This window comes from Palaemon carinicauda, chromosome 38 (genome assembly GCF_036898095.1).
Source record: "Palaemon carinicauda isolate YSFRI2023 chromosome 38, ASM3689809v2, whole genome shotgun sequence".
NCBI classification, from domain to species: domain Eukaryota; kingdom Metazoa; phylum Arthropoda; class Malacostraca; order Decapoda; family Palaemonidae; genus Palaemon; species Palaemon carinicauda.
Genome location: NC_090762.1, coordinates 58435061 through 58462751, shown reverse-complemented (window position 1 = coordinate 58462751; position 27691 = coordinate 58435061). Strand labels below are relative to the sequence as shown.

General features: G+C 32.6%; 1 long non-coding RNA gene across 1 annotated transcript in view; it reads left to right on the top strand.

Moving 5' to 3' along the window:
- The first annotated feature begins 24357 nt into the window (after nt 1-24357).
- LOC137630683 (uncharacterized) overlaps nt 24358-27691 on the top strand; it is a 218190-nt gene continuing 214856 nt past the window's right edge. The window contains exon 1 of the long non-coding RNA XR_011041759.1: nt 24358-24463. This is a non-coding gene — a long non-coding RNA (uncharacterized lncRNA). The remainder of the gene's footprint in view (nt 24464-27691) is intronic.

Sequence of the window (27691 nt, the reverse complement as noted above, 5' to 3'; positions counted from 1 at the left end):
ATCGTATGTATATATATGTATATAAATATATATATATATATATATATATATATATATATATATATATATATATATATATATATATATTTATATGCATATATTTGTGTATATGTTACGGCTCCTGCTTACGTTTAATGGCCATATATATATATATATATATATATATATATATATATATATATATATATATACATATATATATATATGTGTGTGTATGCATATATATATATATATATATATATATATATGCAATTATGTAAATGAGCATAGCAACACCTTGCATCGGAATATATATATATATATATATATATATATATATATATATATATATATATATATATGTATATATATATATATATATATATATATATATATATATATATACATACACGTGAGATTGCTTAAATTTGTGTACTTGAGTATATATATGCTGAAAATAATGTTTAGAACTTAGTAAAGGTTAACATGTAATCAAAGAAAATTTCCGAAGACTTCACTGACCTTATAATACTATTTAGGAATGCAAAATGTAATGATTGATTACGATGTTTACACGGACAAAAGTCTCTCTCTCTCTCTCTCTCTCTCTCTCTCTCTCTCTCTCTCTCTCTCTCTCATGTAGTTGGAATTTGGATGGAAACTACTTAAGGTTACTTTCTTAATGTCTCAACGACTGCTCATATCAGTATTGAATTCCTGACTGTTGTGAGAAAGGCAAGAGAAAGAAATAAGAAATTAAAAGGTTCAAGTGATCAGCACCCTATCTAAGTACTTCCATTCCATTTTATAAGATGAGAGTCATGGCAAATCTTTAATTAACAAACACAAACAATTTTAATGACCACGTATTGAACATTATTTCAAAAGATTAATTACATCCCTTGATTTAGAGAGACTCATAATAGAATTTCATGTATGTCTTCAGTAACTATTCATTATAATTAAATGTTTGTTTTATTTAAAGTAAATATCTCTCTCTCTCTCTCTCTCTCTCTCTCTCTCTCTCTCTCTCTCTCTCTCTCTCTCTCTCTCTCTCTCGTGAAATCTAGGCGTCATCATATAACATTTGCATAATTGTGATTGAGTGTTGACGTCAGCATTTATCACTGATTAAGTTCCCTGTATATAGCTTAGGATGATGAATGCATTTGCATATATTTTGCTTCTGTAGATAACAGATATAAAGAGGACAGCCCGGCAATTATCCCACTAAGCTGAAAATGGCGATGCACAAAAATAAGAAATGATAGAAAAGACATATTCACACACACATGCAAGGGTTAACTACTGCAGTGTAATTGTTCTGTGGCCATTTTCCTCTTGGTAAGTGTAGAAGAGACTCTTTAGCTATGGTAAGCAGCTCCTCTAGGAAAAGGACAGTCCAAAATCAAACCATTGTTCTCTTGTCTTGAGTAGTGTCATAGCCTCTGTACCATGGTCTTTCACTGTCTTGGTGGTAGAGTTCTCTTGCTTGAGAGTACACTTGGGCACACTATTTTATCTTATTTCTCTTCCTCGTGCATTGTTCAAGTTTTTATAGATTATATAGTAAATAATTATTTCAATAGTGTTACTGTTCTTAAAATATTTCATTTTCCTGGTTTCCTTTCTTCACTGGGCTATTTTCCCTGTTGAAGCCCCTTGGGCTTATAGCATACTGCTTTTCCTACTAGGGTTGTAGCTTAGCCAGTAGTAATATATATATATATATATATATATATATATATATATATATATATATATATATATATATATATATATATATGAACATATATCACAAGCACACGTGATTTTAATAAATGTAAATATCACCCACGAATGGCATTTAATACCGAATTCTATCTCGGGAATATATATCCACTTGGAATTCATTTTATGGTAACAGCTTCTGGCCGGGTGGGGATTCGAACCACCACCTGTTCGGCTGGAGACTATGCCTGCAGTGACCATGCCGACTGAGCTAGCAAGAGAGACTCAGTCGGCATGGTCACTGCAGGCATAGTCTCCAGCCGAACAGGTGGTGGTTCGAATCCCCACCCGGCCAGAAGCTGTTACCATAAAATGAATTCCAAGTGGATATATATTCCCGAGATAGAATTCGGTATTAAATGCCATTCGTGGGTGATATTTACATATATATATATATATATATATATATATATATATATATATATATATATATATATATATATATATATATATATACACGCACACACATCAGGACACTTCGGACAGGTTTTTAATACTTTAGAATTAAGCAGTAAGTTCCTGTTCCTGTTCGACTATGGCGGATCATAATCGAGGGTAGAGAGACATGCAACCGGTATCCTATTTCCAAAATGTTTCGTAGATCCAAAAAGAAAAAATTATCTTGACGACTATTTATGAGATAACGATGACACTTTATTAAATTATATACAGTGTATGAATTGTAAAATTGATAGTAGAGTAAAAAATTACATTGCACATATGTAGATAAATTAGAAAATTACATTGCACATATAAAGATAAGTTTGATATTAGATAATATTCTTTATATAAGATTTCATGTTTCCTCTTAGAACATGTTTTTAGAAAGGTGGTCTAAGGTATATCACTATTCTTCCGTATAATAAGCTGATTGATACTCCAATATTTATTTATTTCATTCAATTGTTGCTAATTTTTAGATTGATAAAATCAAAAATTTCCTTTTTTCAAATTTCTTGACGGTCATCTTGTTATAACTCTTCAAGACTTTTTCCCATTATGTTGAAACTATCAAATATTTTTAACTGGTTTTAAGGAGAATTTCTCCTCATTGTTATTGTTTTAGTCCTTTCTTGCCAAGGCGTCACATAAATCAAGAAACTGAACTGAAGGACAATGTTTCCTGCCAGTTGATAACATGAAAAAATTCCGGCAATGAAATATATGAGACAATCAGAATATAACGAAAAGCGCACGATAGGCTACTGAAGATCAGAGGGTATGTTTTTTTTTTCCTTTTAGGAACCTGAATCAGTTTTACAAAATCTATTTCCAGAACTCGTTCGGTTTTTTACTCGTATTAGGATATCGACCTCAACTTGTTTAATAAAAAAAATCAAGTTTCACTCTTTGCCACAAATAGTTACGTGTATTAGAATGAAAACTGATATCATGCTGCTGGCCGTTCCCTTATTAAGTTTTATTGCTATTAAAATTTCAGTATGTATATATATATATATATATATATATATATATATATATATATGTGTGTGTGTGTGCGTGTGTGTGTATATATATATATGTGTGTGTGTATATATATATATATATATATATATATATATATATATATATGTGTGTGTGTGTATATATATATATATATATATATATATATATATATATATATATATATATATCGACAGATAGATAGATAAATAATTAAATAAAGTTGTACAACAACAGCCGTCTCTAGTCCACTGCAGGATAAAAGCCTAAGACATGTTCCTATTCGTGTCTTGGGTTTGGCCATTTTCATTACAACGCTGGCCACTGCAGATTGCTGATGGTAGGAGATTTTAGTCTGATCACTCACAGGAAACCAGCCTAGTATGCGTGGCTCTGTCAAATAGAGCTTTGCTGATCATTGAGATATTAAAACCTTTTCACCACGTCAAGGTATCCCCACTCGGAAAGGATATATATATATATATATATATATATATATATATATATATATATATATATATGTATATATATATATATGTATATATATATATATATATATATATATATATATATATATATATATATATATATATATATATATGCAGAACATAGGCATCAAACATTCCTTTCCACTCCCGTCTGTTTATGGTCTTTCTACGTCATTTTATACCCGAAAATTTTCTTAGCTCATCAATCCATCGTCTTCTCATCCGTCCCCTGCTTTGTTTGCAATCTAAAGGGACCCATTATCTTATTTTTCTTGTCCATCTATTATCTGTCATTCTCATTATATGTCTTTCCCATATCCATTTATTTTTTTGCCTATTATTATTATTATTATTATTATTATTATTATTATTATTATTATTATTATTATTATTATTAGCTAAGCTACAACCCTAGTTGGAAAAGCCAGATGTTCTAAGCTCAAGAGCTCCAACATGGAAAAATAGCCTAGTGCGGAAAGGAAATGTGAAAATGAATAAACTTATGAGGAATAATGAACAATTGAAATAAAGTATTTTAAAAACCGTATCAAAATTAAAACATATATTTCATATATAAACTATAAAATTTTTTTGAAGTTCTACTGATTCAACTACCTGATTAGGAATATAATTTCATAACTTGGTCACAGCTGGAATAAAACTTTTAGAATACTGTGTAGTAATGAGCTTCATGGTAGAGAAGGCATGACTATTATAATTAACTGCATACATAGTATTACAAACAGGATGGAACTTTCCGGGAAGATCTGAATGTAAATTATGAAAAATTATGAAAAATCTTATGCAACATGCTTAACGAACTAATTGAAAGATGGTGCCAGAGATTAATATCTAGATCAGGAATAAGAATTTAATAGACCGTAAGTCACTGTCCAACAAATTAAGATGAAAATCCGCAGTTTAGGACCAGGCAGGAGAACAATACTCGAAAGATGGTAGAATGAAAGAATTCAAACACGACTTTAGAACAGATCTTAAAAGACTTTCTCAGTTAGGCCCCCCCCCCTTTTTTTTTAAGCAATTAGATAAGACACAGACCTAATGAGTTTCTCAAAATTAAATTCTCTATCGAGAATCACACCTAAAATTTTAAAAGAGTCATACTGAGTTAGAGAAACATAACCGATGTTGAGATTCGGATGTTGAGGATCCATTGTCCTTAACCTACTTAAAATCTAATTTTTTATTTTGTTTGGATTCAATTTCATGCCCCTTAATTTGCACCATGCACTAATTTTAGCTATATCTCTATCAAGGGATTCAGCATTCCCAGGTCTACATTTAGGAGATGGAACTGATGCAAAAGTATAGCATCATTTGCATATGCAACAAGCTTGTTTTGCTGGCCACACCAAATGTCATGTGCATATAGTAGGAAAAGTAATGGGCCAAGAAAACTACCATGAGGAACACCAGATATCACATTCTTATACTCACTATAGTGCCCATCAACAACAACTCTTTGCGATCTAATACTTAGAAATTCAATAATAATGCTAAGAAACGACCCACCCACTGCCAAATATTTGAATTTGAAATCAAGGGTCTCATGATTAACACGGTCAAAGGGAGCAGTAAAGTTAAGGCCAATTATACGAACTTCCTGACAACAATCAAGGAATTTTTGTACAGCATTGGAGATTGTAAGAAGGGCATCACATGTTCCCAGGCCTTTACGAAAACCACATTGCAAACTAGGGAACACATGATTACCTTCAGCAAACCTATTAAGACGTTCTTAAACTTTAGATAATATGGGCGTTATGGAAATTGGGCGGTAATCAATTGGACTTTAGCTACCACAAACACATTTACATAGTGGAGTAACGTTACCAATTTTTCAACAAGTGCTAAAATAACGTATTCTTGCTCACTTATACAAAATAACAGATTACTTTGGAGCTAAGAAATCTGCTTTCTTTATAAAAAAAAAAAACAAAGGAAAAATACCATTGAGGTTTACACCTCCATAAGCATCAACGTCCATTAAGAAAGCTTTAATTTCACGTGATCGAAAAGCTAAACTAGTTAGATTAGCCTCAGGAAAACAGGAATGAGGAAGATCAAGTGTCTCATTACTATGCTTACTGTCAACACAGCCAAATGGGTTGCCTTTTTCTTTGGACAGTGAGTTACAGAGTCATCTGGTTCAAGTAAAGGAGGAACTGTTGCATCTACACCAAAGAGTGCAGACTTAAGGGTAGTCTACCTCTTATGTTCGTGGGTTGTACCAGAAAGGGTTTCTTTTATGGTTAAATTGTATTCCGTTTCAGTTGAAGCATAAACTCTTTGAGCAAAAGCTCTAAGCTGAATATAGATTCTTTTATGGTTAAATTTTATTTCTTTTCAGTTAAAGCATGGGCAAAAACTCTAAGCTTAGTGTAGTTATTCCTAGTCAAATATGATCAGTTACCCTTCCAAAGAAGATAGGCCTCCTGCTTCACCAAATAATCGTCTACAATTATCATTGAACCATGGGCAAAAACTCTAAGCTGAGTGTAGTTATTCCTAGTCAAATATGATCAGTTACCCTTCCTGCTTCACCAAATAAGCGTCTACAATTATCATTGAACCATGGTTTGTCCTTCACCCGGTACCTTAGCACACGAGAAGGGACATACCTATCAATTATGTTGACTAGATTCGCATTCAAAGGGACAGCAGGATCATTACTACTATACAACTGTGACCAATTCAAGCCCAAAAGATCACCCAAAATTCTATTCCAGTCTGCTTGAGATTTCATATAAATCTTACATGAGTGTGATACATCAGGGACAGGCTGCTCAGTTTTCACTACTAATGAAATCAAGGCCTGATCAGATGTCCCCAATTGGAGAGCCAACCTTACTTGTTATAACACCAGGGGAGTCGGTGTATACGAGGTCCAAGCAGTTACCAGACTTGTGAGTAGCTTCACTTATGATTTTCTCACAGCCTTATTCAGAGGCAAAGTCTAAAGCTCTCAAGCCATTGTGATCGGTAGGAGAAACAGAATTTAACTATTCCCTATGGTGAACATTGAAATCACCAACAAAGACAAAAGAGGGGTTTCTATCATCTTCTTGTATCTTAGCCATAACGGCAAGAAGACAATCGAGGATAGAATCATCCATGTCGGGATTCAGGTAGATCTAACACAAATACAAGTTGTTGTGCCTACCGCCGCCTTTTATTAGCTGAATCTCATGACATCCACATTCATAACAGGACTTTTGAGAAACAGTGTTGTTAGAATATCCTCTACTTTAGTTTGCTTTCGTATCCATGTTGCTCTTTTTCTGTCTCTAAGTATTATTCCCATAATTTTTTTTCCATTCCACTTTTAGTTGCATTAGCTTATGCTCTATGCCTTTAGTAAGATTCCAAGTTTCTGATGCATAAGTTAATACTGGTAGGGCCCTCTGATTAACTACTTTTATTTTCTGGGAAAATGACATTTTACTTTTCATAGTCTCATTTTGTTTACCAAACGCTGTCCATCCCAAGATTATCCTTCTTTTAATTTACGTCACACGTCATGAGGTAACACTTACTGTTTGTCCTAAGTACGTATATTTATTAACCATCTTTTAGAGGTTCGTCCATAACCATTATTTGTTGTATGCATTTTCACTGAACATTATCTTAGTGTTCTTCATATTCATTTTAAGTTTTACATTTCTGCTCTCTCTATTCAAATCTGCTATCATCTTTTTCAATTCCTCCAATGATTCATTAAAAAGAGCTTTGTCATCTGTAAATCTGATGTTGTTAAGGTATTCTCCAACAATGTTGATTCCTACATTTTTCCAAATATAAATTCTTATAAAATTTATCTAGTCACGATGTGAATGATTTAAGAGAGGTAGGGTCTCCCTGTCAAACTGCTTTTTCAATCGGAATTCTCTCACTATCTTTATGTAGTTTTAGGATTGCTGTACTATCAGTATAGGTGTCTTCAAGTGTTTTAACATAAGATCCATGTATTCCTTGTTTTTGACGGGCTTTCATCACTGTTGTAGCTTTGAGAGAATCAAAAGCTTTCTCTTAGTCTGTAAATGCCAAACATACGGTTTGTTATACTCTGTTGATTATTCCGGCGTTTAACGAAAACGCGGATTGGCATATCAAAAGTGCAGCAAACGTTGCTGATATATTACTGTCAAAAACGTGTTTTATCACTTGCATCAAAGTCTGGTTGTTCATATGTCCATTAACAATCGCTTGCCTCTTCTGTAAAAACAAATATATGCGTCCATAAAACCAGTTTTTATAATAAAACATTAATCATACACCACGATTATTGCAGTTTTGTAATTGCCTTTAAATTGTTACCCAAAAGATAGCATACTTGTTCCTTCTTTGTTCAGGTTCCCTCATTGTTACATACTTACTGATATTCCTCATCTTTCTGTAGGTATTACTCTGGAGCTTCACTTGAACGTCAAGGAATACATATATAGATGGATATGATGCATAAAAATGCATGTGTGAGGGGATTTCAGTTAAGTTTAGTCATATAATATTGTCAACAAGATAGTCCGCAAAACAAAACGTATACATCTATTATATTTTGTGAATCATTAAGACACTAAACGAAACATTGAAATATCGAGTCAAGAGGGATTAATCTTAACGCTCTTTTGTAACTGTATTAAGGGTGACTTTCTAAATTTAATCTTTTCGAATCCGCGCTTTTATAGTGCGTCCGATTATTCCATTATTTGGTTAATTACATGGATATGGTCAGCTGTTGATTGTCCACTTCTAAAGCCTGTCTGCTTCCCTGGTTGATTAAAGTCTAGCTGTGTTTCTATTGGGCCTATGTGATCTTTGTAGGTATTCTATATATTACTGAGAGTAAACTTGTTGGGCGGTATTTTGTCTCCATTTTCCAAACTGCATGTATAGAGCAATCTTGCAGACATCTTGTGGAAAGTTCAGCGAGTTTTGCTGTTATGAAATCTCTTTCATCTAGTATTAAATCAATGGTTAGGCCACCTCCTGCTGCTGCTTTGCCTCTTTTCATTCCTTTTAATGCTGCCCTTACTTCTCCTTTTGTTATTTTTTGGTACCGGCTCAAGTGTCTCATTATTTCTATTGGCATAGTTGTTGCTTTTATCAGTATTGTATAGCATTGTATAGAAATCCTCTGCAATTTTATCACTCCATCTATTTTGTTGATAATATTTCTATTTTCATCCTTTACTTACTTTCTGTTTGCGTTTCCTGGATTTTTGTCCGTTTTACTTCATTTATTGTTTTGGATTGGTATGCTATTTCAGTTCCATCTCTCTTGGATTTTATTCTTATTTCAAATTTTTTCTTAATTATGTTTATGGTATTTTCTGATAGTTTTCTTTGATCTTACTTGGAAAAACATTTTTTTTTAATTACTGTTCATTTCTTCTTTACTTATATCCAATTTACCCTTCCTTTCCTTAGATCTAAACAAATTTTACTTTTCACCATCCTATGGTTCCTCGACTTTAATTTGTTTAATACTGTTTCATCTTTAACTAAATTAAGTTTTCCATATGTCCCCTAAATAATAAAGAGCAAGTGTTTAACTATATATATATATATATATATATATATATATATATATATATATATATTTATTTATATATATACATATATGTACATATATATATATATATATATATATATATAATATGTGTATATATATATAAATATATATATATATATATATAAATATGTGTGTGTGTGTATATATATATATATATATATATATATATATAATGTATATATTTCGTTCTTGTCACGCTCAGGAGAGAGAGGGAGTAGTCATACCGTGGTAATAGGGGTGCACCCCGACAGGTACGCTGTTGAGTGTGCATATCTATCTTAAAATTAGACGTCATTTAAGACGGTTCGGGTACACTAGTATGTATGTATGTATGCATATACTGTATGTATATATATATATATATATACATACATATATATGGCATATATATATATAATTTACATACATATATACATATGTATATATATATATATATATATATATATATATATATATATATATCATCATCATCATCATCATCATCATCATCATCATCATCATCATCCCTCCTTCGCCTATTGATGCAAAGGGCCTCGTTTAGTCGTCTCTAATTTGAGCTTGTAAATCGATACTTCTCCATTCATAATCATCTACTTGACGCTTCATAGTCTTCAGCCATTTTGGCCTGGGTCTTCCAACTCCTTTAGTGCCTTGGGGAGCCCAGCTAAATGTTTGGTGAAATTTTCTCTCTTGGAGAATGGGAAGAGCATGCCCAAACCATCGCCATCTATCCCTAACCATAATATCATCCTCATATATCACTCGAGTAATCTCTCTTATAGTTTCATTTCTAATCCTGTCCTGCCATTTAACTCCCAATATTCTTCTGAGGGTTTTGTTCATAAATCTACAAAATCTGTTGGATATTGTTTCATTGTCATACCACGACTTGTGTCCATACAATAACGCTAAACTGATATATAGCCTGATTTTTTATATGTAATTTCCGGCGATTTTTCTTCCAATTTTACTTTACCTAGCCATTATCTGATTTGACTTTTTCAATCTTTTCATTAAACACCAATTCTAAAGACCCTTTATTAGAGATCAAAGTTCCTTAATATTTAAATGATTCTACCTCATTTCTACTTTCTTCTTCCAATGATATTTCTTCTTCTATTTTATATTTCGTTCTCAGAATCTCTGTCTTTCTTTATATATCTTCAGCCCAACCTCATGTGATAGTTCATGCAGTTTGGTAAGCATGCTTTGCAAGTCCTGTGGTGTTCTGTTAATGTCGCTGTACATTCTTGTGGGAGAGTGTTTTTGGGCGTAAGGAGAATTCAGACGGAATTAAGGTAATTAAATCGTAGATCGATAATACTCCAAAGAATCAAATTACCAGTCTTTAATTCCGTTTAAACACAAAGCAGTGTAAAATTCCAATCAATATCTCTATTCTTTAGCAATTTCCCTTTAACCCTTTGTTTGTATAACCGCTTTTATCTTGGTGGTGGCCAACTGAACTGCGTCATATATCTCGGATATTGATTTTTATCCCCTTTTGGGTGTTTTTTTTTTTTTTTTTTTTTTTTTTGCATCACAATCTTTGTATTTTTGATAAGAAATTACAATGATTACATCAGATATTAATGTTTAACAGAGGTTTGTTGTCTTGAACAATAATTTGAAGTTATCCATTTTAAGATTTGTCAGAGTACAGCCCTTAAATTATTCTTTATTTCATAATAGACTATTTAACTTGAGTATAAAAGACAAAGGCAGAGCTCCCTCTTTTTCTTGATTTTTTGGAGCCTTGACTAGAAAGGAAAATTAGATTCACCGACGCAGAAGTTTATAATTAAAAAAGAAAATTACTTATCTTAATTTTGTTTATTGCCAACTTTCATTGATCTGTGAAAGTCTGCTTGAAGTATAGAGATAATGCAAATTAAAATTACAACTAAATAACTGAAGCCCTTACCCGAATTCTTATACGCTATTCACGAAGGATCTTTATGCCAATTCTCGTGTATTTATTTAAACCCAAGTCTTAATCACCCGACCACTTAGTCCCCCAATAGGAACGCAATTTATTAAGATGGCATGGAAGAACAACTTACAAGTATATAGCTTTATTTATGTGTGTTTTTGAGGCCCTTCATGATTATGTATCGCTTGTACCAAGAGCTCAAACTGCTTATTAGCAAACAATTCTTCATATTTAATGTCAGCTTAAACATCTATTACCGAGGGAGATGTAGCGAACCAAATACGCTGTGAGCATATGTAACGGACAGAGGTAAATAATGTTTTACATGCTTAACAATAACGAGCGACGGTCTATACTCAGGAAATTACAACAACAATGGGTATTATGCTAGGTCATCAATAGTAATAATAGTAATAGCATGAGTAGTAATAGCTGTAGTTTTTTATAATATTAGTTGTAGGTATTCTTTTATAGTCATAAAAACGGCTTTATTTTGTTTCCTAAAAGTAAAAGACCATTCGTAAACGAGCTATTCAGTTCGGCCTATAAAAAGTATGTGCTCATTAATCCGCCTAAGAAATGAGGAAATTATTCCTTAAATGTAGGAAGCCTGTAAGGTTCTTGTATTATGCTTGAAGGTAGAGAATTTCAGTCGTATGTTGTTGTTGTGGTTGTTGTAGATCAAGATGGCTTTATGTCAGAAGTCTGTCGGTAAATGTTTAAACCTGTTAGAGAAATTCGATATTATAAAATGATATATACTATAGTATAGGGATTGGAAATCCTTTATACCTTATGAGGCCCATAAGTACCTTGCAGCGAGTTCTGCTGTATTTGGAGAAAACAATAATTAAAAGGAGAAATTACAAAAAGAGGGAATTCCAAGCAATGTAATAGAAGAATAGGAAGGACATGAGAGAGAGAGAGAGAGAGAGAGAGAGAGAGAGAGAGAGAGAGAGAGAGAGAGAGAGAGAGTATTCGTGCATTCGTACAGTATAAAGAAAAGATGGGCTCAAGTTTAAACTGAAAGATGAGTGAGAGACATGGAATGATTATATCTCCTGATAAATTTAGCTGAAGCTGATATACCGACAGACCCACAACAGTAACTTGAAGAATAAAATTATTTTCTAAAACAAAAGGATATATTGAGGAAAGTTCTGCTCAGGGCAACTTGAATTTTCATATGTAACTCACTTAGGTCAGGTAAATTACTGAAAATGCCGTATAAAGAGAGTTGTAGTCTCTCTATCATGTATGATGCATTCTTAATTGTTTATTGCATTTCAGCACATGCAAAATCAGGGGAAATGGAGAAATGAAATGAAACATTGCCTAAGTAAACAAATTAAGAACTTGTAGACACCCACGCTTGGATGGTGAATGAAAATTACCTTTGTATTTAACAACACACTGGTCTACATGTAATGGCCAGTGTACAGTTCCTATTCATATATACATTCCTTTATCTTTTATCTTTAAATTCAAGAGAAATATAAAAGCAAACCATTGCCTTTAAGATTCATATTCACATTAAAGTATAATCCTCTTACAGTCATTGACAAGACAAACGAAGATAATCCTGTTACCACAACTCTAGCCTGAGGAGGAAGTAACTGGCTGCCTCGTCCACTTTTATATAAATTGTAATAGTTTTACCTAATCATGATTCATTCTCCTTAACCCAGGCTGGGACAAAGACCGGACAAAAGAGAAGTTGCGATGAAAAGAAGCATATTGTAACTGAAACTTTCAACAAATCTCAGGAGACTGGTTTCAATGTGAATGGGTCCTGTTTAGGACTGAGAAACCACCAAAGGGAGTGAGTGAGTGACCTTACCACCAAAATAAACAGCTTCAATTGTAAAATTTGTTGCTATTGCAAGAAACTGAAGCAATGACTGCTAAGTCGTTAATGCTTACCATTGTCGACGCAATAACCGAAATTACTTCCTAAACTATTTTTATAGTTTAGTGTAAAATAATGAATTAATCCGGACATTATTATTATTATTATTATTATTATTATTATTATTATTGTTGTTGTTGTTGTTGTTGTTGTTGTTGTTGTTGGCATTACTATTATTACAAGCCATACTGTATCTCAAAGGAAGGCAGCCTGGAAAGGTGAAGAATAAAACATGAAAAAACACATACCAAAGCAAATTAGGATAAATAACAGAATTTTAATACCAGAGAATGTGAATTTGTGTCATTGTACAAGATTTACCTCATGCTTATTAGAACAACAGAGAGAGAGAGAGAGAGAGAGAGAGAGAGAGAGAGAGAGAGAGAGAGAGATTAAATTTATCACACATCCATTAAAATGAAAAAAACTTTTGACCGTCTACCGATTGGAGTGTATACTGTACATGTGCTTGGCGATAAAGCAAGCATGGGCATCCCTCCCCAAAACAGGTTATTTTTATTGCTGCAAAGCACTTGCTCGCTCGTCTATTACTAATATCATTATCCTGTTTTGCCATTTCGAACTTATCTCGAAAAATAACTGAGATTTACAAAGTAGCCGATAGACTGGACTTTTACCGTTATGGATGCAAATGAAGTCTTTTATGAGCAACGTCTTAACGCAAAAGGTGCACAATATTAGGCGTGCATATCAGCTTGCTTAAATGGATAGCGTCAACAGTAGTAGTAGTAGTAGTAGTAGTAGTAGTAGTAGTAGTAGTAGTCCTCGTCGTCGTCATCGTCGAAGTATTAGTAATAGTTAAATATAGGAAGTCCGTTGATCGGAAAGTTAAAATGGTTTTTATTTATTTTTTTTTAAATGGGAAACTATAATGATTACCGACAGTATAGCCATGTTTTGCTTGAATATCAACAACAATAATATATATATATATATATATATATATATATATATATATATATATATATATAGTATATATATTACTGATAACAATCTGTGCGCATGTCTAAACTAGCCCCTCCCATTTCTGGCACTTCTACGGTAGTAGGTTGGCCATGGTACAAGCCACCCGTCGAGATACTACTGCTAGAGAGTTATGGGGTCCTTTGACTGGCCAGACAGTACTACATTAGATCCTTCGCTCTAGTTTCGGCTCATTTTCCCTTTGTCTACACAGAAATCGAATAGGCTGGCCTATTTTTTTTGCATATTCTTCTGTCCTCATACACTGGCAACACTGAGTTTACTAAACAATTCTCCCTCTCTCAAGGGGTTAACTACTGCACTGTAATTGATCAGTGGCCACTTTCCTCTTGGTAAGGGTAGAAGAGACTCTTTAGCTATAGTAAGGAGCTCTTCTAGGAGAAGGACACTCCAAAATCAAACCATTGTTCTCTAGTCTTGGATAGTTCCATAGTCTCTGTACCATAGTCTTTCACTGCCTTGGATTACAGTTCTCTTGCTTGAGGGTACAATCGGGCACACTATTCTTTCTTATTTTTCTTCCTCTTGTTTTGTTAAGGTTTTTATAGCTTATGTAGGAAATATTTATTTTAATGTTGTTAGTGTTCTTGAAATATATGTTTACCTTGTTTCCTTTCCTCACTGTGCTATTTTTTCTGTTGAAACCCCTGGGCTTATAGTATTCTGCTTTTCCAACTAGGGTTGTAACTTAGTAATAATAATAATAATAATAATAATACCGCATGACCATATCTTATATTACCGTAAAATTATAATAGTATTATTGATTATGATTTTACGGTTGAAAACCTTTCCATGTTGTATAATACCCTGACTCCAAAAACACTCCCCGGTAATGTCTAAAGGTTAATAGTCTTGGGAAGTAGTTTTATCTCTGTTTTCTCGACGGTGTTGAACAAGTTTATACTAAGACTGAAGTCACTGGATATTCTTTTGTTCTTCGGAAACAAGTATTTATCGATTAGTCGGTCTCAGGAGGCCTTTTATAGGCTATAATTACCTTTCTTTAAGTAAATATTATACTGTGACCATAAAGGTTACCTTTAGAATAATTTATGTTCAAAATTTCATTTTATTATATGTTAGGAATATTTGATAAGTTCGGTACTCGGTTCATATTCAATAGATTTTAACTCCTCTATTCATCCCCATTATTATGATTATTATTTTTTTTTTATTATGATAACTATCATTGATGCCATTATTTCTATATTTTTATCATTATTGTTGCTTTTGGTTTTTGAAATGTTGCACAGTTTTTGTTTAATGTAAGGAATATATTTTAATGAACAATTAAATGATAATTCGTGTAAAGTATAAAACAAATTGTAGGATTAAGCGAAAATAGGGCCTTTTACTCTGTAAGTTAAATTTTTATTTAAAAATATATTTTGTATTCCATATCCAATAATGTTCTTCATTCTAGTGTAAAGGTTAAAGCTGTAAAAATAATTCTTAATGATTATCATGGAATGAATGTGTAAAAGATAATTTGTTAGGAGAAAGGCTGTCCAAGTGTGATTGTTCCAAGTAAAGTATTATTATTATTATTATTATTATTATTATTATTATTATTATTATTATTATTATTAGTATTATTATTATTATTATTACACTCGATACAGAGGGCTTTTGTGACTCTAATTCTCATTATAATTGATAATGGTACTTAGGAAGGTTCTTGAACGCCTTCTACATCGATTATAATTGATTTTGATGATAAAGACAAATCATGATACCCCTTGTTATTATGTTCATTACTCGTGATGGAATTACATGCACATGAGATAAAACGAAGTCATGTGTAAGAAAAATTATTACACAGAAGAGGATAAAGAAGACAAAGAGTAACAAAGCAGATATCAGAAAGTGACAAATACGGAAATGTATTATAAGAATACGGCATTTAAAAAAAAAAAAAAAAAAAAAAAGTTTAAAATATGACTGTTCTCTTTTAATCTAAATCTTAAACTTTAATCTACACTTTATTGCAGTATCAGTCACTCACCTTTAGTATACACATAAAATTGTGACGCATTTCTCTATATTCCCGTGATTTAGAAAGCGCTGTCTGCTTTTATTTTGATAGAGGCAGATCGGCAGCATGATTCGAGGATAAGGGCAGTTTTTTCTACTCCCTCGTTTTCTTGTTGTTTGGGGCCTTTACTAAACTACGACATTTGGGTGCATACAGTATTGCAGTTGCAATTTTTGAGGATATATATATATATATATATATTTATATATATATATATATTTATATATATATATATATATATATATATATACACATATATACACAGTATATACATATATATATATACACACATATAAACAGTATTTACATATATATATATATATATATATATATATATATATATATACACAGTATTTACAAACACACACACATATATATATATATATATATATATATATATATATATATATATACAGTATATACATATACTGTATATATTGTTATTATTATTATTTTTTTATTATCATTTGCTAAGCTACAACCCTAGTTGGAAAAGCAGGATGCTATAAGCCCAGGGGCCCCTACAGGAAAATTGCCCAGTGAGAAAAAGAAACAAAGAAAAATAGAAATTTAAGAAGAGTAACAGCATTTGAATAAATATCTCCTATATAAACTATAAAAACTTTAACAAAACAAGAGGAAGAGAAACAAGACAGAACAGCGTGCCTGAGTGTACCCTCAAGCAAAAGAACTCTAACCCAAGACAGTAGAAGACCATGGTACAGAGGCTATAGCACTACCCAAGACTAGAGAACAATGGTTTGATTTTGGAGTGTCCTTCCCCTAGAAGACCTGCTGATCATAGCTAAAGAGTCTCTTCTACCATTAACAAGAGGAAAGGGGCCACTGAATATATATATATATATATATATATATATATATATATATATATATATATATATATATATATATACTTACTGTAAGTATGGATACCTTAATGTGGTGAAAGTGTTTGCTTATCGCCATGGGTAGCAAAGCTGTACTAGTCAGTGATAACCATACTAGGTTAGTTTGCTGTGAGCGATAAGACGCAAATCTCCCACTATCTCCAATCTGCACTGATCACCGTGGTGATGGAAACTGGCCAAACCTCAGACAGGAATTGACGTGTCTGAGACCTTCGTCCTGCAGTGGACTAAAACGTCTGTATTTGTTTATATATGAATGCATATGTGTAATATATATATATGTGTGTGTGTTATATATGTACGTGTGAGACTGTATGTATGTGTAACTCAGTGCATTTTGAGAAGTACATGAATGCTTTCATGCGAAAGGGTAGTTTGGGATTGAAACTTGATAGTTTAACAAGGGAAGGAAAGGACGAAAGTTTATTTTAATAAAAGATTTAAAATTATTTTTATTTTGTCGGTTTTGATGAAAATTTTAAAATATTTTCTCTTTTAACTATGAACCAGATGTAAAACTACAGATGTCACATCTCTCGAATGACTTAGTCTTGGCTAAATTAGATCCTGTCATATTTTCAAAAACCTAATTTTTAAGCCTTAAACGAAATTCAATCAAAAGTATCGTATAGGCAAACGCTTTGTATTAAAATTATATTTTATCCATTTTGATATGAAATTATTAATTAACTTAATCATAATACAGCTTCATTTTCAACTTCGTTAATTGAGTCTGCATCTCTCCTTACATTCCACCGAAGGGAATGATTATCTCCGCTGTTTGAAAACAGGTTTTTTTGGATGGATGGTGGGGAGGGGGAGTAGGAGATGGGGCCGGGGCGGAGCTGGGTAGTCCTTCAAAATTCCCTCAGCCACTAACAATCTACAATCGGCTGATTAATGGAAGCTATAATACCACTTCTATTCAGGGCCGAAAGCCTCTTCCGCGTCGGTGCCATCAGCACATGCCAAATTTTATGGCATCCTTCAAGACTTCACTGAAGATGGTAATTAAGATATTAGGAAAGATGCACGGTCTCCCTCTTCTTTCTCCCGTTTCCAGTGAGGGGAAATTACGGAATAGAAGGTGTAACGGGGAAAGAAGGGGAGATTAGAAGCAGGAGGAAGCGCAGCCATGTTATCGTTTGTTCAACTGAACAAAGAGAGAGTAATTAAGACCACCGGCGTTTTCTTTGGATCGGCTCTCCACTCCAATGGTCTTGGTCAATGGTGGAACAGCGATTCCCATTATCCGTTTTTTTTCCTGTTGATTTACCCACGGCAGAATGTACAAAAATCTCCACTCTCCCTACCCATAGCAAGACAATATCTTGCTCTATCTATTCATTAGGCCTTCTCATCATAATATCATAGAAAACAACGAAAAATGAGTAGAACATATGGTCCTCATTCATTACGATCTGAAAACGCGATTCATCTCAGTGCTTCATCAGTGAGTTGCCGCTTTTATGAGACGATGTTTTGGGGATGTCTCTCGATGTTGATTGCTTGCTTTGTATCTGCGATCACCTATTACTTCAACTTTGCTTGTTATTTTCTGCTGGACTGTGTAATTCTTCATTGTGTAGTTTAGACAAAAGGGATAACACCGTTGATGCTCTCTTGATTTTTTTTTAATCTTTTTTTCCAAAACGTGTATAATGTAGGGGTAAATCTCAGTAACGTTATTTTACATAAAATTATTGTCTTTTTATTCATCAATTTTTTTTTGGTAATCTTTTAAATCGTGTTTGTGTCAATGTTAGTAGTGATAACAACTACCATATATAAAACCACAACACCTACAACTGATTACAACCGCTCTTCAGCCCCATGAATGTTGTTACTTTCTTCAAACGACAACAAAGATAAGGCCAATAATTCTGATAACAGTCATCATAATACCTGTTCAACCATTCTTATTACCATAATAAATTAAATTACAACTTAGCATAATCTAATAAATTTTTTAATGAATTATTTTAGCTGTTCTTAACTGTGTGAGCAGAATAAGGAGATATTTTTTTCTTAATACAATGTAGGTTGTGCAAGCAATAGTTACCTTACTCGTCACAATAAAAACATTACAGTCCATAAAAAGAAACATATATTAAATTCATCGATGTTAATTTTATAGATAAAGTTTTATTATTTTGAAAAATAAACCATGTCACAAGTATTCTATACAACGAATGTTGAGTTTCCTACTCAATGAAAAGAGCTTTGGTCAAATAAAAATAAAAAAATGAGGATAATCAAGTAAAAGGTCTCTTATTTGTAAAAAAAGAAACCACTAGATCTTCATACAATAATAGTTGAGTCATCCGTTCGAATGAAAAATAAATAATGAAAATGTCAAATTAGAAAAGTTTTATAATGGATAAAACTTTAGAACTTTATCGAAATATAATCTAAACAGCGAATGCAAAACCTCCATCCTGCACGTCACTCCAAAGAAGAATTCAAATAAAGAAAAACCTAATCTCGCAGGTAGATAGTCTCTTATTATGAAAGGCCAGTTGTACATCAAACTCCAGCACCAGTTCCTTATTAGCATAAACACAGACATATTTTTCATGACAGTGGACGACTGTTAATTCAAGTGAATACTGAAATTGGTCATTCTTTTATTATACTTGTTGTAATGCACAAAAAAAATATACCCGATTCGTAATAAGTTTTCAGGGTATTTGTAGCTCGGTTTTAACAGGCCATTTTAGCTCTCAGCTCTTCGTGAAAGGGTGATCATACTGTCAACGCTTAATTACGTAGGCTGAGTTATCGTTATGTAATAAACTATTCGAGCTGGATATAGAGGAAGTGACGAGCGTATAAATCAGGTTTAAATTATGGTGACCCTACCACGCCACTGATGGTAATTATGACGTAATTCGTTGTGTATAACTCGTTATACATAATATTTAGACATGAAAAAAACCCTGATGTTTATTGAATACAACTGAGTAATTTGTCCGTTCCGACTTTTATACACAAGTAGTTACTCGTTATATTACAGCATTCTCTCTCTCTCTCTCTCTCTCTCTCTCTCTCTCTCTCTCTCTCTCTCTCTCTCTCTCTCTCTCTCTCTCTCTCATAAAAAAGTCTTCTGTTTTGACATGAAATGGCCATTGACGACAGGTCTTTCATTGTCGTTGATGTATTGCTTACAATATCACAAGCTAAAGGTAAAACAGGAAGCCTATTTAGTTAAGATTTATGAGGGACATGAATAAGTTATGCCATGTAGATTTGTCACGAAGTTGTACTGGAAACCTTACTGTTATAATTATTATTATCATTACTATTGCTATTGCTATCATTATTATTAACATTAGCCATATTTCTATAGAGCAAACGTTATCTTCCTTCGACTGATAAGGGTCTTTTGAGTTAAAGGATTATAAAGCAAATAAAGGAAGAGGTAAAGATGATAAATAGATAAAGAGGAAGGAAAAGCAAATAGATAAATGTGCATATAAACACCGATCGCTCTAATATCCTTAGACACATGTACACCAATTCTAAGAAATATTACGACCTTTCTTGAGCCTTCGAGGTTCAAGCTTTGAGTGTTCGCTTATGATTAAATTTTCTTTGTTTTACATAAGTTGGACGATCATCCATCTATGTTGGCCTGTCTGTCATCGGAAGTGTTATCCTACTGTCTAACACGAAGTGCATATTAATATATATTCTATTTTTCTGTGTATAGTAAATAGTGTACAATTCAGAAATTCCTCTTTTACGTATCTACGAAGTTTTTAATAATTTTAGGACACATAATGAAAGTATTATCAACACAATGTGATTTCAAAATTACTTTATTGTTATCCTTATTTCTGACGGAGCTGCCACATTTATATCAATAGATATCAAGCATATATAAAACGACTGTAACATTTGAGATTTAATTTCTGGAAAACAGTAGAAGGTTTTCGTAAAAAAAAAAAAAAAAAAAATCACTTTTCGAAATATATTTAACAAGAGTAGGAAAAGTTATGTAAGGATTTTTCTTTATCAATAATCCTCTCAAAATGCCTAAACCTCGCAAAATAATGTTGAGATATGAGGATTCAATGGCCAGTAATTACATATAAAATAGTTTTTATTGTATTTCAGTACACAGTACGGTATATATTTAAGAATGTTTTTTTTTTTTAAATAACTGGAAATTATTATTGTTGAGAGAAGCAGAAGAAAAATCTATGCCAGGTATGTAAAATTTATTATTATTATTATTATTATTATTATTATTATTATTATTATTATTATTATTATTATTATTACTCAAAATGGCATCCTTGTGTTCTTGAGATTTTATATAATTTTTTCATGATTATGACACATAAGGGACAGGCTGCTCAGTCTTAATTACTAAGGAAACCAAGGTGTGATTATACCGGCAACTTGAGAATAGACTGCCGCGTCCAGCAACATTGAACTAGAATTTGATGTTCAGCGATCCCCGGATGAAATGTGGTGTCTAAAGTTTTTGGGATGGATTGCCAATTAATGAAATCTTCAAGTTGAGTGCATATTCGTAATTTGTAATGGAATATCGTATTTAGCAACCTCAGAATGGAAATCAGAATTCAGAAACCTCATTAATAGAATCAATGTTACTTTTCAACCATTTATCAGCCGGCTGACCAACGGACATATCCTTTTTAGCCTCTAATATTTTTGTCACATATTAGATAATTTCAGGAACCTCAGAATGTCCATCCAACTTTGGATTGTATATCCGTGTAAAAACCTCTAAATGGAAGGCCGGTTCAGCCACATCTGACTAAGAGACCAAGTCCATTTTCGTTATGAAATGGCCTGTTATAGGGATATTTGTCTCTGTTTCTTTAAAAAAATTCGCAAGACATTATGATAATGTTTGCCATTTAGTTCTGTAATACTTTTGAAATTTCATGCAGCATCCTTAAATACAATGATAACATTATTATAAGGTAATATTAAAGCTTATTCATTGTTTATTTAGACTTTGAACACCTGGTAGGAGATTTTTAGACCCAGCAGTCTCCTCCGACTTTCTGTCTGCTGTATTGCAGAAGTCGCCAGAAGAGAGTTTTCCTCAAAGAAATAAATTTCAAATATAATGTTGCACGTGAAAGATTTCACTCCAATGACTAATGAAGGAATAATGAGCATGTTATTATTTTCAAGTTTTAACATACAGGTACACAAAAATTTTGCTTTCTGTAGAAACTTAAAAGTTACATTATATATCTCCCTAATTTTATATACTAAAATGCTGCTGAATTATTTCACTAAATATTGACATTACTGCATTATTTTCTTTTATATTTTACATCAACACATAAATCGACTCAGAAGTACATTAAAAAAATCTGATTTTGCACTTCCTTAAAAAAGGTATATAACAGAACATACCCACTCTATAAAATCCCATCCACAGATTATTACCATCGTTGCCTTGCCACCTTACGTGAATGAGATTCTAAAGCCATTTATGTATGGCGGGGAGCTGCCTGTAGGAAAAGGGGGTTGGGGTAGAATCGGGGGTTTTCCCTTCTCCTTCAATTGATCTTCATTAGTCCGGCGCAGTTAATCTTGCCATTTGAAGGTGTGTTGTTTGACAATGAAGAATTTACAATTTGATAGCCGGCTGGGCACGAAAGGTCGAAGGGTGGAAGTGGCAAGGTTATGTGCTTGCTTTCGTCCTGTTTTTCTGCAAAGTTATTCCTTCGTTTACATTGTATAATTGGATTATTATCATCTTTAATTCACCTATTTCGGAGGAGGGTACCAGCTTACACAAATTAATGATTTTTGCCTTTGCAATTATGTCAGTACAACTGTGTTTACACACATACACATACACACACATGCACACGCACACGCACACACACATATATACATATATATATACATATTTGTATACCTGTATATATATATATATATATATATATGGGTGTGTGTGTGTGTATACGTATATATATATATATATATATATATATATATATATATATATATATATATATATATATACACACATGCTTGTGTGTGTATTCAAATATTAACAGACTAATACTCTTCACGGTGGCCAGGATTCTAGTATATGTCAATAGTTCATGGTATTAAGTTTGAAAGCTCTGCTGTACTTAATCCTGTTGAATTCAGGTGTTTAGTACTTAAAATAGAAATGAACTCATCACCACGAAAATAACCTATTGCTAAGATTGGCAAAATTAATTAGATATTAAAAAGTATTTGTTGTTTGATATTTTAAAGTATGAAAATCAAAAGGGTTAGTGATAGTTACTATAGGTATCCACATGTTACAATCTTGTGAAATAATAATTGGCTATCATGGTGCCAGGTTTATTTTTATTGTAAAGCACACGAAACTAATTTTTATCTACCTTTGCACCAAGAATCAGAGGAATAGATTCGAATCCTGTCCATGATAGTTGTATTTATAATATTATTATGTTTTTTTTTTTTTTTTTTTTTTTTTTTTGGTATAATTATTCCTATGATAGAAGGAATCCGATAAATGACACTTAATATATGAAAATCTAATATCATGAGTTTTAATGATAAAGCTGTCATTTAAAGATTTAAGGGCCACTCATAAATGGCAGCAGCAATGGACAAGACAATGCCCTAGAAACAAAAAAATACCCTAGAAACTGACTATATATACATATGATCAGTGCCTAAGCCCCCTCTCCATCAAGCAATGGCCATTCAAGGCCAGACAATGGCTGCTGATGACTCAGTAGGTAGACTTATAGATTCCCCAAAACCCCCCAGCCTTAGTTCACAAGGTAAGTGAGGTTGCAGACACTACTAGAAACTATCGAGCTTAAGGGGGACTGTATGTGTGTTTATGCGCCACTGTGGGTGGGATGGATTTCTTTGTATTGTATTCTTTTTTATGCTGATTGAATGCATTCGTAAATTGTTATGATTCACTGGAGAGAAATCTTAAGATTTTCCACTAAATCCATGTCTAAAATACTTTATAGGTTAAAGAATAATACATTTTCATTATAAGTACAAAATATGATAAACTTTATTACAAAATATAATTACTCACTTTCTGTAGATGTTTTCAAGAATTTTCATGCATTTCTTTATTCGCGCTATCATCTATTATTAATCTATATTTTTCTAAGAGTTGTTTTCAGGATTATGGTGTTTTAACCTTATTTCATGCTAACATTTTGTTTATAACGATTATGGAAATAATTATGATAATTCTAGTTTTTAAAGAGGAGAAAGTTTATATTAATATTGATATGATCATTTCCAGGTATAGAGTCCTTAATTTCATTGGAAATGAATGCATTGAAGCCGTTAAACCCTTGAGAGGTAACAAGGATAAAAGATGCTGCTATGGTTTCTCTATTGGAAATAAGGTACGTGTTCCATTTTTTTATGTTGATCTACCGGTTCGAATTTAGAAAAAAAAAAAAAAAAACACTAAATTCCAAGTTAAGTATATTTAACCCCTTCTGCGAAAAAAGCACCATCATCGTCCATTACTATAGAATGACGGGAGGTAGCGTAGTTTAGAACCGTATTTAAGGAGAGCACATCCGATAAATAGTCCATTCGTGTCAACACAGCACAGACCAGACAGTTCTCTTGCATCGGCCTGGCTTTCCATGGAATTATCAGCCTGGATAACAGCCTACCATTCACAGTAAAGCAATTCCATGACGTCATGCAATATTTGAGTTCTGATTGGCCGTCGATAAGTCCCCGGCGATTCCGATGGCAGTTTCCTGAACTAAAGGGTTAACTGGGAGAGTTTAATGGCAGACGAAAGTCAAATAAATCTTCATTAGGCTTTCTGTTGGCTGTAGCCCGATCGGACAACCATGTTGATAGCAAGATTTAATGATGCTTCGGGATCCACGCTTATTATAGCCCCAGTATCACTGCTTGGATTTTGATATGTACCAAGAAAATTCGACTTTGATATTTTTGTTACATTTTGTCTTGATAGTGGACACATTCTTTGTAAAAAATTCTGATTTTCTTACAAGGTGTAGATGAAAAATATCTATTTTTTCTAATGAATTTCATCATAACCCATTGGACTCTTCCCTTCCGCAATGTCGCACAACCTACACAATTTCGTATAAATATATATATATATATATATATATATATATATATGTGTGTGTGTGTGTGTGTGTATATATATATATATATATATATATATATATATATGTATATATATATATATATATATATGTGTGTATATATATATATATATATATATATATATATATATATATATATATATATATATATATATATATATATATATACATATACACACACACACAACATGCAATTCTGCAACTACGTTAAATTCTTCCCATTAACTTAATCCAGTACAAGGCATTTCATACGCATTGTAACATAGATTTAATTGTTCTGGTTGAAACAGAAGGCATACGAGTTTCTTATGTCTCAAGTGAGCTAGTTAATACAGAAGGCATACGATTTTCTTATGTCTCAAGTGAGCTAAGTCAAAACAGAAGGCATACGATTTTCTTATGTCTCAAGTGAGCTAGTTGAAATAGAAGGCATACGATTTTCTTATGTCTCAAGTGAGCTAGTTGAAACAGAAGGCATACGATTTTGTTATGTCTCAAGTGAGCTAATTGAAAGAGAAGGCATACGATTTTCTTATGTCTCAAGTGAGCTAGTTGAAACAGAAGGCATACGATTTTCTTATGTCTCAAGTGAGCTAGTTGAAACAGAAGGCATACGATTTTCTTATGTCTCAAGTGAGCTAGTTGAAACAGAAGGCATACGATTTTCTTATGTCTCAAGTGAGTTAGTTGAAACAGAAGGCATACGATTTTGTTATGTCTCAAGTGAGCTAATTGAAACAGAAGGCATACGATTTTCTTATGTCTCAAGTGAGCTAAGTCAAAACAGAAGGCATACGATTTTCTTATGTCTCAAGTGAGCTAGTTGAAATAGAAGGCATACGATTTTCTTATGTCTCAAGTGAGCTAGTTGAAACAGAAGGCATACGATTTTGTTATGTCTCAAGTGAGCTAATTGAAAGAGAAGGCATACGATTTTCTTATGTCTCAAGTGAGCTAGTTGAAACAGAAGGCATACGATTTTCTTATGTCTCAAGTGAGCTAGTTGAAACAGAAGGCATACGATTTTGTTATGTCTCAAGTGAGCTAGTTGAAACAGAAGGCATACGATTTTCTTATGTCTCAAGTGAGTTAGTTGAAACAGAAGGCATACGATTTTGTTATGTCTCAAGTGAGCTAATTGAAACAGAAGGCATACGATTTTCTTATGTCTCAAGTGAGCTAGTTGAAACAGAAGGCATACGATTTTCTTATGTCTCAAGTGAGCTAGTTGAAACAGAAGGCATACGATTTTCTTATGTCTCAAGTGAGCTAGTTGAAACAGAAGGCATACGATTTTCTTATGTCTCAAGTGAGCTAGTTGAAACGGAAGGTATAAGATTTTCTTATGATGTCCTTTTGCAGAAAGCATGCTATTTTTAGTTGATTGTTACGTATATAGAAGAACCTTTCTTACTAACCTCACTGTTTACTTTTGATGAAACGACCAATTTTATTCATTTATCTTTTTTTCTCATTGAATATTTATTAAATCATCAGATTTTATTCTGAGATTGATAATTCGTGGGAAAAATCAGAATGTACGTTATTAATATCATATATTATGTTAAGTAACACTGTCCTGTTGCTATGAGAAACAGAGCATGGCATCATTTTGATGCCCTTTTCAGAGCACATACGAAGACATCGGAATGGCAATATGATATCAACGACGCTTTCAGAATAGACTTTCATCTATCCAAAATCATACAAAAAAGAAATAATATGATTCTGGATGGTGGAGGGTTATAGGGCTGGGTATTAACTCTAAAGAGAACCTCATGTTGGCATTTGCTTCTATTATGTGATATGTTCCTCTCTTCATCTCATTACATAGCCAAACCACCTCCTGTCTCTTGTCATATTTGCTCTTGGACATACAGTTAACTCTTTATGTATTCCCATTCCTCTTCAAAGGTTACTACAGTGTTAGTGGCTGCATCATTCGTAACGCTAAATAATTTTTAATCGCTCATTCATTAGGTCTGTCAATTACATCTCACGCCATAAGTATGTATACCATATGTCAAATTAATTGTCATTTATTCACTTTTTAAATGTGCGAGTGTCGTAAGGCATTCAGATTATGAGGGCCATATACTCTATGAGGAAGGCTTTACAGTGTGGAGGAAATTATGATAAAGCTTTGAACAACAGGTACGGTGTTGTTAATGTTACTCCCTTTTCATCTATGAATCCAAATACACCTATAATTTAAACCGCCTTTATATAAAATTTATTTCTCTAAATTGATAAACATTGAAAGTAACTGTCTCAAATGTGATAGGAAAATATATCCCCATATCAAAATACCAAATTAAATGCATAAAGGTCTCACTAAAAAAGCAAACAAACAATTTGTGCCCTTAGACAAAAACTCTGTTTATAGACAGTTCATTGTATTCATTATGTATGCCCATTTGTATACAATGAAGAGGAATTTCTTTCGTTTCCATGTGAATAATCTTCCTTACAATC